The sequence below is a fragment of the Schistocerca serialis genome, chromosome 1 (assembly GCF_023864345.2).
Source record: "Schistocerca serialis cubense isolate TAMUIC-IGC-003099 chromosome 1, iqSchSeri2.2, whole genome shotgun sequence".
NCBI lineage: Eukaryota > Metazoa > Arthropoda > Insecta > Orthoptera > Acrididae > Schistocerca > Schistocerca serialis.
The window spans coordinates 726,572,594-726,585,183 of NC_064638.1; the positions used below are offsets into that span (position 1 = coordinate 726,572,594).

At 45.0% G+C, this 12,590-nt stretch overlaps 1 pseudogene; it reads left to right on the forward strand.

The window, feature by feature from the left end:
- Positions 1–3,597: 3,597 nt before the first annotated feature.
- On the forward strand, positions 3,598–3,714 carry LOC126425739 (5S ribosomal RNA; annotated as a pseudogene).
- Positions 3,715–12,590: the final 8,876 nt, after the last annotated feature.

Here is a 12,590-nt window from a genome sequence, read left to right on the forward strand (position 1 = left end):
GAGCTCCATCGCAGTCTAACACTGGTAGCATGCCGCGACAGCGTGGACGTGAACCGTATGTGCAGTTGACGGACTTTGAGCGAGGGCGTATAGTGGGCATAAGGGAGGCCGGGTGGACGTAGCGCCGAATTGCTCAACACGTGGGGCGTGAGGTCTCCACAGTACATCGATGTTGTCGCCAGTGGTCGGCGGAAGGTGCACGTGCCCGTCGACCTGGGACCGGACCGCAGCGACGCACGGATGCACGCCAAGACCGTAGGATCCCACGCGGTCTGCACGTCCAGCACGAACGCTGGTCCAACTGAGGCGCCAGGTGGAAATGGCATGGCAAGCCGTTCCACAGGACTACATCCAGCATCTCTACGATCGTCTCCATGGGAGAATAGCAGCCTGCATTGCTGCGAAAGGTGGATATACACTGTACTAGTGCCGACATTGTGCATGCTCTGTTGCCTGTGTCTATGTGCCTGTGGTTCTGTCAGTGTGATCATGTGATGTATCTGACCCCAGGAATGTGTCAATAAAGTTTCCCCTTCCTGGGACAATGAATTCACGGTGTTCTTATTTCAATTTCCAGGAGTGTAACTGATGATGGTCGAAGTAGAGGGGATATAAAATGTAGACTGGCAATGGCAAGGAAAGTGTTTCTGTAGAAGAGAAATTTGTTAGCATCGAGTATAGATTTAAGTGTCAGGAAGTAGTTTCTGAAAGTATTTGTTTGGAGTGTGGCCATATATGGAAGTGAAACGTGGACGATAAATAGTTTGGACAAGAAGAGAATAGAAGCTTTCGAAATGTGGTGCTACAGAAGAATGCTGAAGATTAGATGGGTAGATCACATAACTAATGAGGAAGTATTCGATAGAATTGGGCAGAAGAGAAGTTTGTGGCACAACGTGACTAGAAGAAGGGATCGGTTGGTAGGATAGTTCCTGAGGCATCAAGGGATCACCAATTTAGTACTGGAGGGCAGCGTGGAGGGTAAAAATCGTAGAGGGAGACCGAGAGATGAATACACTAAACAGATTCAGAAGATGTAGGTTGCAGTAAGTACTGGGAGGTAAAGAGGCTTGCACAGGATAGAGTAGCATGGAGAGCTGCATCAAACCAGTCTCTGGACTGAAGACCACAACAACAACAACAACATGTCAAAAATTGCACTCCAAAGTAATGCGATCACATTTAATACGGTTGATTGCCAACTATGTTCTTAGAGGAGCGTTGAATAGTGTGGGGTGTCGGCGTTGTCGAAAATTGTCAATGACGTCGTCCTATTGGTAATCGCATTGCACCCCATCATTTTCGACCTCCAAATGTTGTGGGAACCAAAGCCCCAAGGGAAGGGGGTGTGTCTGAAATGTTTTCCTCGTCCATCTATAAAAAGAATGCTTGATTTCAACCCTGAGCGTTGCGGTTCTGACCTCCATCACAGAGGCATCAAAAGAAGGTGTGAAATGTGGGTAAGATGGGGTGTCATTATCTTCCCATCGTGTGACACGTCCACAGTGGCGTTGGACAGAATTATGGTGAAATTTGGTTCCACTGTTACATAATTAATCCACCTTACATCTTACATGAACTTCTGAACTCAGGCATTTTGTTCGCATGTATCGACATCTTGCTGTTTGAAGCTTCGCCGAGCAAGGGGGTGAAGCCACAGGGCACCACGCTTTTGCACCATAATAGAGGAAGATTTTTAGGCACCTTTGCGGCAGATTTCAATCTTATGTGTCGCATTGAGATGGAGTTACGGCGTTTCTAAGAAATGACCTTGTAATTCTACTACACAGTGTTGCCTCCATTCTGTGAGATTGTTTTCAGCATGACAAGTTTACGCGGATGAGGGCTGTAAATATTAACAGAACCGCCTCACACCTGCCCCTGCTTTCCACTACGTGATGTGCTACACTCCGAGAACCATCAAAAAGATTTTTTGTTTGCTTGAGGAAGGCAGATTCAGCTCGATACTTTAAATGTTTTAAATGTATAATTGGCTTTTATTAAGTTTTAGAGGGGTTAGCAGCGCTGAACACAGTAATCAGGGTCGAATGGATGTAGGTTGCGATAGTAATGTTGAGACAAATAGGCTTGCACGTGACAGACTGAGGCGAAAGATTGCATCAAAGCAGTCTTCGACTCGCTTACGTGTGTGTGTGTGTGTGTGTGTGTGTGTGTGTGTGTGTGTGTGTGTGTGTGAGGGGGAGGGGGCGCACACACACTCACGCACACACACACACACAGTGGCGATCGTCAGTTGCTCAGTTCAGTTGATACGTGACGAAACCATCACGCAAGTGGGCTACTAAAAAAATCGGCCTTGTGTGTATGACACCGTGGTAGGCCGCCAAAGTGCACAGATCCCTAGCATCTCGTGAAGGAGGGACTACTTCATGCTGCTATCCTTTTCGGCGGACACTACAAATCCACATGTCTGGTCAGGTTTCTTGACCCTGATAATTTGGGTGGAAAGAACGTTGAAACGGCCAGAACCCATCTGAATTAAAATGCTAACTAATTTACAGGAGTTACCATTTACATGAAGATCGATATCTGGACACTGCAGTCCCCAGTCGTCGCGATGGCAACTCTCCTTATTCATTCAGTACGGAGGCAGATCGGTAAATCAAGAAAATTTTTAGCCTGCTAATGATATATAACTTGATTCAGCTTCCACTGCGGTGAGACAGGTCTCGAAATACACGCATTCCACGGCAACGTTGGTTCTCTCCCACGGAAATATTCTCGTCGATAACTGATGTGACGTCAGGGCGAGGTATGTGAAACGCCAGAAACGCTCCCTGCATCGCCAAACGCTGGTGAGGAACGGCGCGCGGCGCTGCTATCGGGATCCCTGCTGCTGATATACGACGAGGTGTTTCATTTGGCCAGAGAGCCGCGTGCGGCTGGCGGAGTGGCCCAATATTTAGAAGCGCGGAGCAGGCCCAGCCGTCAGGGCCAGCGCTCGACTTAACGGCCGCGTCGCGATTTCGCTCCGCCGTAAATACCGGACCCCACATGCCGGCGCCCGTCACCCTCCATACCCGCCCTTCCTCTCCATTGCTGCTGTATACGGAAAGGTCACAATCTCTGTCAGCTGTATTCAGCGTTCGAATTTCTCTGGCGTACGTGGTTCTGTTATTTATTTATTCAGTTAATTTCTGTCCATTATTCTTATGTCCCACCTTGACACAGAGAATCCGAACAATCCACCAGAGATACTGGCGGTATGTTGCGCGACAGAGACACGACGATGAAATATCTAAGCCCGGCCTGGCCGAGATTTGCGGTCCTGGAGCGCGATCGCTCTCCTCCACTGCAGCCGAGTCTGCTTAGAGCTTCCGCTTCCCCCACTACTGCGCAGTTCCGAGCAGATGTGTGGCTAAAGTGGCTATATGCTGGAGACTGTAAATGCGGAAAACTTAGGAAGTAGTTTCTGCAACACAGTGCGACTACTTCTAAGAGGCAAATGTTGCTGCATACTTCTATAAACAGGACTTTGTCACTAGTGTTTATTTTCGATTTATTATTTTTCTGCCGAAGCAGTAACTTTACTGTTTAATTGTATAAGTATATTAGACAGCGTTAATACATTGAGCAGGCAACGTCCTTGCCGCAGTGGATACACCGGTTCCCGTGAGAATACCGAAGTTAAGCGCTGTTGGGCGTGGCCGGCACTTGGATGGGTGACCATCCAGCAGCCATGCGCTGTTGCCATATTTCGGGGTGCACTCAGCCTCGTTATGCCAATTGAGGAGCTACTCGACCGAATAGTAGCGGCTTCGGTCAAGAATACCATCATAACGATCGGGAGAGCGGTGTGCTGACCCCACGCCCCTCCTATCCGCATCATCACCTGAGGATGACACGGCGGTCGGATGGTCCAGGTAGGCCACTCGTGGCCTGAAGACGGAGTATGTGTGTGTGTGTGTGTGTAATACGTTGAGCAGAAATACAAAAAACTTTACGTTTAACAACATGATGTGATGTTTATTAATTTATACACGTTTCGATTTTAGAATACATTATATACGAGGAACTGTGGCTCGTGATACAATCAAAGACATGGAGTTACACAGATTAAACCTGCTAAATCGGAACATTAAATGAATTTTGTTAATGTCTCAGCAGAAACATCCAGTTGGCACAAATAAGTGGAATCAAACACTGAAATAACTTCGGCTACATGACTGTGCAGTCGATGATGTTGCTCTTGGGGTAACATTTTATAAGATACTCGTAAATTCCTGGATGGAACGAACAGGTCATTGAGCTGAGTGCTACAGTTGCTTCTGTTGGGTCACGTCTGAGATAATGAGGAGGTGCATTGATAGCCAAAAGTGAGAATGGTCTGACAAATAAATGTAAATCAGTCTTCAACGTGCAACATTTGGAATCTGTTAAAGAACTAATGACAAAAATGTTTCCACTATTGAAACATAGTCTCTTATACCTGATCCACAAATCACTACTCTGAGTTCCGGGAAACATTCCACATCATGAATTTGAATCTGATTTTTTCATATGATTATTTAAAATTTAATAGCATCAATCTTGCCCACTGTGACGTCCCCTCTCCGCCGCGTGCTGGTGTTGTCCACGCCGTGGAGCTGTTCCTGCTACATCTCGGTCGGTGGAGTCGAGACGCGATGCGCGATGATGGATGTCTCCGTCGGTTAACGAGAGACAATATCTGAAAAAGCTCTTAAGAAATCGTTCCTCACGTAATGATTAAAGTTTGATTGCGAGTCCGCACAGTTTCCGTATTAATACGAACTGCGCACTCTCATTGTCCCTTGTAGTTTGAAGTTGAATTATTATGTGCCCGATTAACACTTTAGTGCAGTAACTGATGAACCTTCCCTCATGCGCATCGTCCACATCACCAAAAGCGAGGGAAAAGTTCAATTGGAGATCGTATTGGTCGTTGTTTGTTCGTTGCTAAGTAAAATTGTTCGCTCTATATGACGCGAGATCCACAGATAGTTCTTAAAATGTCTTAATTATCTTGCGTCGTAATATTATGTATGTCCAAACCTTCCTTGTCACAACTAGCAGTCCACGAATTTACTTCCAAGTTAAATAGTCACTGTTCATTAACGTTTGATGAGCAATTACCAATTATTCATAGGATGATGGAAGCGACACGCTGAATTTCCACTTTTGATGAACAATTTTATTGTTCCTTTTCGCTAAATACTTTATAAACATCATGTCACACGCACACACTGTTAATTAGCACTGGCAGTTCTGTTAGTTTCAAGTATCGTGACAATTACGACCGCTTTAACCCTCGGCGTATTTGTTTCTTCTTCTTAGTCTCCTACTCGAGACTAAACGTGTATTACAGTCTTTTGAAACTTTGTCCATTCCTTTCTATAAGTTCACTTTATATGAATGTTGAGTCCAATATTGCCTGCTTCCGTTAATGAAGTCCAACAACTCGGTATACACAGTCAGCATACTATCTCGGTTCAAGTCTCTAGTCTGAATATCAGTTCACAACATCCGTGCGTCTATGTCACGCAACAACGACTCTTGAAAGTAAAACAACGTCGTCGCACTCCGTTCGCTCAACTATGGCAAGAGCTGCTCTCGTATGACTTGATAACACGATAGCTAGCAAGCGACTTACTTTTTCCGTGAATGACTATTGTAGACGCATTGAATTTCTTCGTTGCATATACAACTCTCTTCCACATAAAAGTTATTTCTGACCGACATTTCTTTGGACTTAACTTTCATGGTATTAAATTGCAATTATTACTTAGATGTTTGGCAAATAACTAAAGATGACCTTTCTTTCTTCTTCCGCCGGCCGGAGTGGCCGTGCGGTTCTAGGCGCTGCAGTCTGGAACCGAGAGACCGCTCCGGTCGCAGGTTCGAATCCTGCCTCGGGCATGGATGTGTGTGATGTCCTTAGGTTAGTTAGGTTTAATTAGTTCTAAGTTCTAGGCGACTGATAACCTCAGAAGTTAAGTCGCATAGTGCTCAGAGCCATTTGAACCATTTTTTCTTCTTCCTTTCTAACAAAACAGTCTCTGTAATGCTTAATGTTGGTGTTTATCAAGACTTTCTGGTGTTATATCATCGGCAAAGCTGTCGTACCTGCCAGGATAACTTTTCCATACTTTACATCATGATGTTGTTGCTGTAGTCTTCAGTCCTGAGGCTGGTTTGGTGCAGCGCTCCATGGTGCTCTATCCTGTGCAAGCTTCTTCATCTCTAAGTAACTACTGCCACCTACATCCTTCTGAATCTGCTTAGTATATTCATCTTTTGGTCTCCCTCTACGATTTTTACCCTCCACGCTGCCCCTCAATACTAACTCGATGATCCCGTGATGCCTCAGAACATGTCCTACCAACCGTTCCCTTCTTTTTGTCAAGTTGTGCCACAAACTCCTCTTCTCCCCAATTCTATTCAATACTTCATCATTAGTTATGTGATCTACCCATCTAATCTTCAGCATTCTTCTGCAGCACCACATTTCGAAAGCTTCTATTCTCTTCTTGTCTAAACTATTTATCGTCCATGTTTCATTTCCATACATGGATACACTCCATACAAATACTACCAGAAACGACTTCCTGACACTTAAATCTACTCTCGATGTTAACAAATTTCTCTTTTTCAGAAACGCTTTCCTTGCCATTGCCAGTCTACATATTATATCTTCTCTACTTCGCCCATCATCAGTTATTTTGCTCCCCAAATAGCAAAACTCCTTTACTGCTTTAAGTGTCTCATTTCCTAATCTAATTCCCTCAGCGTCGACCGACTTAATCTGACTACATTCCATTATCCTCGTTTTGCATTTGTTGATGTTCATCTTGTATCCTCCTTTCAAGACACAGTCCATTCCGTTCAACTGCTCTTCCAAGTTCTTTGCTGTCTCTGACAGAATTACAATGTCATCGGTGAACCTCAAAGTTTTTATTTCTTGTCCATCGATTTTAATACCTAATCCGAATTTTTCTTTTGTTTCCTTTACTGCTTGCTCAATATACAGACTGTCTCACTCCTTTCCCAACCACTGCTTCCCTTGCATGCCCCTCGATTCTTATATCAGCCATCTGGTTTCTGTACAAATTGTAAATAGTCTTTCACTCCCTGTATTTTACCCCTGACACCTGTAGAATTTGAAGGAGAGTATTCCAGTCAACATTGTCAAAAGCTTTCTCTACGTCTACAAATGTCAGAAACGTAGGTTTGCCTTTCCTTAACGTTTCGTCTAAGATAAGTCGTAAGGTCAGTATTGCCTCACGCGTTCCAATATTTCTACGGAATCCAAACTGATCTTCCCCGAGGTCGGCTTCTACCAGTTTTTCCATTCGTCTGTAGAGAATTCGTGTTAGTATTTTGCAGCTGTGACTTATTAAACTGATAGTTCGGTAATTTTCACATCTGTCAACACCTGCTTTCTTTGGGATTGGAATTATTATATTCTTCTTGAAGTCTGAGGGTATTTCGCCTGCCTCATACATCTTGCTCACCAGATGGTAGAGTTTTGTCAGGACTGGCTTTCCCAAGGCCGTCAGTAGTTCCAATGGAATGTTGTCTACTACCGGTGCCTTGTTTCGACCCAGGTCTTTCAGTGCTCTGTCAAACTCTTCACGCAGTATCTTATCTCCCATTTCATCTTCATCTACATCCTCTTCCATTTCCATAATATTGTCCTCAAGTACATCGCCCTTGTATAGACCCTTCCACCTTTGTGCTTTCCCTTCCTTGCTTACATCATTTTTCCTAATTGGGTTTTGGGGTTTATTAGGGTGTTACACCGCCATATATGGTACCAAGTGATTCTTCCCTTGCCTTAAAAAACTTAATAAATTCGTATAATTGGTGGTCTCGACCATAAAAGATTTTGTTACTACTCGGTTTAGAAAATGTACTTTCGTCTAATCAGACGGGTGTTTTTGGGACACCCAGTTCTTTTAACCTAAAAGCAGAGTGTTTCGGTTATCGTGCCCAGTTATTTGCTGTGGTTCTCAAGTCCGTTGTGAGCGCAGCAATGTGGGCCCCGTCCGCTGGTTGATAACCGGCGCGCCTTGACGTGTCAGCGGGTCAGCGTTCAGCGGTCAGCACGCCCCGCTCTGCGCAGATCCGGCGCCAGCTGGCAGATCCCCGTGTCTGCTGGGCTGACGCACGCGGCCATCGGGCAGGCACGCTAATGACGTGCGCTGCTCTCCGTCTGACCGGCTGCTGCATTAACAACGGGACGGCTGCCGCACTGTGTCTAGCAGCTTGTCTGCACGCTGATTTATTGCGCAGATTGCTGCCGGCTGCCAAATTGGTAGCCACGATGTGCTGTCCACTTGCTTCACGGACTGGGAGCACGTGTCCCATCTCTCTCTTACTCCCCTCCGCTTCTCTCTCTGGCTCCTCTCCATCTCGTCTACAATTCCATTTTGTATTTATACCTGTGTTCCGCTGGCTTGTTCACCACCTCCCATCGCAGTTCTTTCTCCCTCCTCCCACATGCCATTCGCTCTCTGACACACACAGACACACACACACACACACACACACACACACACACACACGTGCCCGCGAGCTCATACACTGTGGGTCTCCGCGGGTCTTGATAGGCACTAAAATTGGCTTTCACTCCCATCAGCATTTGACACTACTGGCCATTAAAATTGCTACACCAAGAAGAAATGCAGTTGATAAACGGGTATTCATTGGACAAATATATTATACTAGAACTGACATGTGATTTCATTTTCACGCAATTTGGGTGCATAGATCCTGAGAAATCAGTACCCAGAACAACCACCTCTGGCCGTAATAACGACCTTGATACGCCTGGGCACTGAGTCAAACAGAACTTGGATGCATGCAGCTTCAACACCATACAACTGTTCATCAAGAGTAGTGACTGGCGTATTGTGACGAGCCAGTTGCTCGGCCGCCATTGACCAGATGGTTTCAATTGGTGATAGACCTGGAGAATGTTCTGGTCATTACAGCAGTCGAACATTTTCTGTGTCCAGAAAGGCCCGTACAGGACCCTCTCCCAGGCACTTAAATGTGATTTGCAGAGTATCCATGTAGATGTAGATACAACATGCGGTCGTACATTACCCTGCTGAAATGTAGGATTTCGCAGGGATCGAATGAAGGGTAGAGCCATGGATCGTAACACATCTGAAATGTAACGTCCACTGTTCAAAGTGCCGTCAATGCGAACAAGAGGTGACCGAGATGTGTAACCAATGGCACCCCATACCATCACGCCGGGTGATACGCCAGTATGGCGATGACGAATAGACTCTTCCAATGTGCGTTCACCGCGATGTCGTCTAACACGGATGGGACCATCATGTTGCTGTAAACAGAACCTGGATTCACCCGAAAAAGCGACGTTTTGCGATTAGTGCACCCAGTTTCGTCGTTGAGTACACCATCACAGGCGCTCCTGTCTGTAATGCAACGTCAAGGGTAACCGCAGCCATGGTCTCCGAACTGATAGTCGATGCTGCTGCAAACGTCGTTGAACTGTTCGTGCAGATGGTTGTTGTCTTGCAAACGTCCCCATCTGTTGACTCAGGGATCGAGACGTGGCTGCACGATCCGTTATAGTCATGCGGATGAGATGCCTGTCATCTCGACTGCTAGTGATACGAGGCCGTTGGGATCCAGCACGGCGTTCCGTATTACGATCCTGAACCCACCGATTCCATATTCTGCTAACAGTCATTGGATCTCGACCAACGCGAGCAGCAATGTCGCGATACGATAAACCGCAATCGCGATAGGCTACAATCCGACCTTTATCAAAGTCGGAAACGTGATGGTACGCATTTCTCCTCCTTACACGAGGCATCACAACAACGCTTCACCAGGCAACGCCTGTCAACTGCTGTTTGTGCATGAGAAAACGGTTGGAACCTTTCGTCATGTCAGCAAGTTGTAGGTGTCGCCACCGCCTCCAACCTTGTGTGAATGCTCTGAAAATCTAATGATTTGCATATCACCGCATCTTCTTCCTGTCGGTTAAATTTCGCGTCTGTAGCACGTCATCTTCGTGGTGTAGTAATTTTAACGGCCAGTAGTGTGTAAGGTGCGTTGCAGACGTTCTACTCAATGATCTACTATAAGAGTGATATTCTGTCAGTCTAGGGACGACGCTAAAACTGTATAATAACAGAAAAATCGACGATTTCGATATACCGCAACAGTCTTGCACCACTATACAAAATAGACTCGTTCTCGAGAAAATGCACTAATATTGAGTTGATGATTAAATGATCATGAACGGCATGAATACAGTATGCGTATGATAATTACGTCTACATTTATTCTCCAGAGGTCAACTTATCTTAGAATGTGTGGTAGACGGCGCGTAAACGGACGGAGAGGTACGATGTCGTTTGACCATGCGTTCGCCAATCAGACACAGCAATCAGCACTACCTTAAAGATTCTATAAGTGTCAGTGTGGAGCGATTTAACGTGGAACGACCACATATTCTAAGTCGAAGGGAAGGCAGAGATCGGACTCAGATTTTTTTTCAAGAATCCCGAGGAGGTATAATTCACGCACAAAACAAATCGTTTCTACCAATTCTCGATTATTTTTCATTAATCACGGACACTTACCAAGTAGGAGTAATGAAAGTGATACAAACTGTTCAAAGAGGAGTTGCATAATTCGTTGCGGCTTTGGTTAGCATGTACGTGTCAACTTTTGTTTAGTCACTAGGAGAGTCTCACGGAAATGCTCAACGAACTGCTGTGGGAGACGTTGTAGGAGACACTGTGCAATGCGAAAAAAGGTTGTCACAAATTTCAGAGAACCCACTTTCCACAAAACAAGTGAAAAAAACATAGAGTTTCCCCCAACTGACACCTCGCGTGATCATGCTGGAGAGTTCCGGGACAATAGGGAGGGTACCGACAGTCTTTCTGCGAACAGGATAAAAAGGATGCGGGGAAAATCAGACTGGAACACTACCTACTCTCTGCCACCCACCGTATGGTGGTTTGTAGAGCATATATTTAGAGGTAAACTATCAGATCTTCCATTTCGTTAACTAATGACGCTTGTAAACGATTTTCAGCAAACCTCTGTACAACCATCAATGGCGCTGATTTCAGTTTCGTGTTCATTCTGCGAGATATACGTGGAAACAAAGTAATGTTTCTTCAACGTTCTTGACACTTCCCTCGCATAATTTTGCTATTATGTTTTTTCGCGATATGCGAAACTGTGTTGTAGCGTATACCGCCGCAGTTTGATGGACATCTTAGTCACACCCTCAATCTAATTTTTTCCATCTCCTCTGTTAATATTACGTGGTAAGGGTCCCAGACTGAAGAACAATACTTACGAACAGATTCAGGGAGTCTTTTGTACGCTACCTCTTTCGATGGTGAATTACGTTTACAATGAATTTTTCCATCCTGACATCTGCTTTTCATGAACCCAGTTTTATTTGACCTGTCCACTTCAGAATCTCTGCCTGATAACAGGCAAGAAGTATCAATCGAATGTTCTTGCGAGAAGAAATAAACCAACGTGAGTTGCTGAACGAAGGCATATTGACGAAATGGAGAATTTTGGAAACTCACAGCCATGAAAGGAAGCCGATAGTAATCAATTTACAACTCTTTCTAACGAAGATGATAAACTGCCTGGGTTATACTGTCGACTAAAGAACTGGAGTATTACATAAGTGTCAAAGACGATTTCAGAACGACCAAGAGGCAGGTTTCAAAGGTGTGAAGGTTCACACAAATGCTGAAAGATAATTTTAGAAGAAGCAAGAAACAATTTTCGGAGAAAGCCTTAAGACATACTTCACAATACTGCCTCTCGTTCCATCGGTTGTGAGTGCAAGACCTCCCAGGGTGGTCAACTGATCGTCACCGGGCCAAATATCTCACGAAATAAGCATCAAACGAAAAAACTACAAAGGACGTCACTTGTCTAGCTTGAAGGGGGAAACCAGATGCCGCTATGGTTGGCCCGCTAGATGGCGCTGCCATAGGTCAAACGGATATCAACTGCGTCTTCTTAAAATACGAACCCCCATTTTTATTACATATTCGTGTAGTACGTGAAGAAATATGAATGTTTTAGTTCGACCACTTTTTTCACTTTGTGATAGATGTCACTGTAATAGTCACAAACATATGGCTCACAATTTTAGACGAACAGTTGGTAACAGGTAGGTTTTTTAAAATAAAATGCAGAACGTAGGTACGTTTGAACATTTTATTTCGGTTGTTCCAATAAGATATATGTACCTTTGTGAACCTATCATTTCTGAGAACGGATGCTGTTACAGCGTGATTACCTGTAAATACCACATTTATGCAATAAATGCTCAAAATGATGTCCGTCAACTTCAATGCATTTGGCAATACGTGTAACGACATTCCTCTCAACAGCGAGTAGTTCGCCTTCCGTAATGTTCACACATGCGCCGACAATGCGCTGACGCATGTTGTCAGGCGTTGTCGGTGGATCACGATAGCAAATTTCCTTCAACTTTCCCCACAGAAAGAAATCCGGGGACTTCAGATCCAGTGAACGTGCAGGTCATGGTATGGTGCTTCAACGACCAATCCACCTGTCTT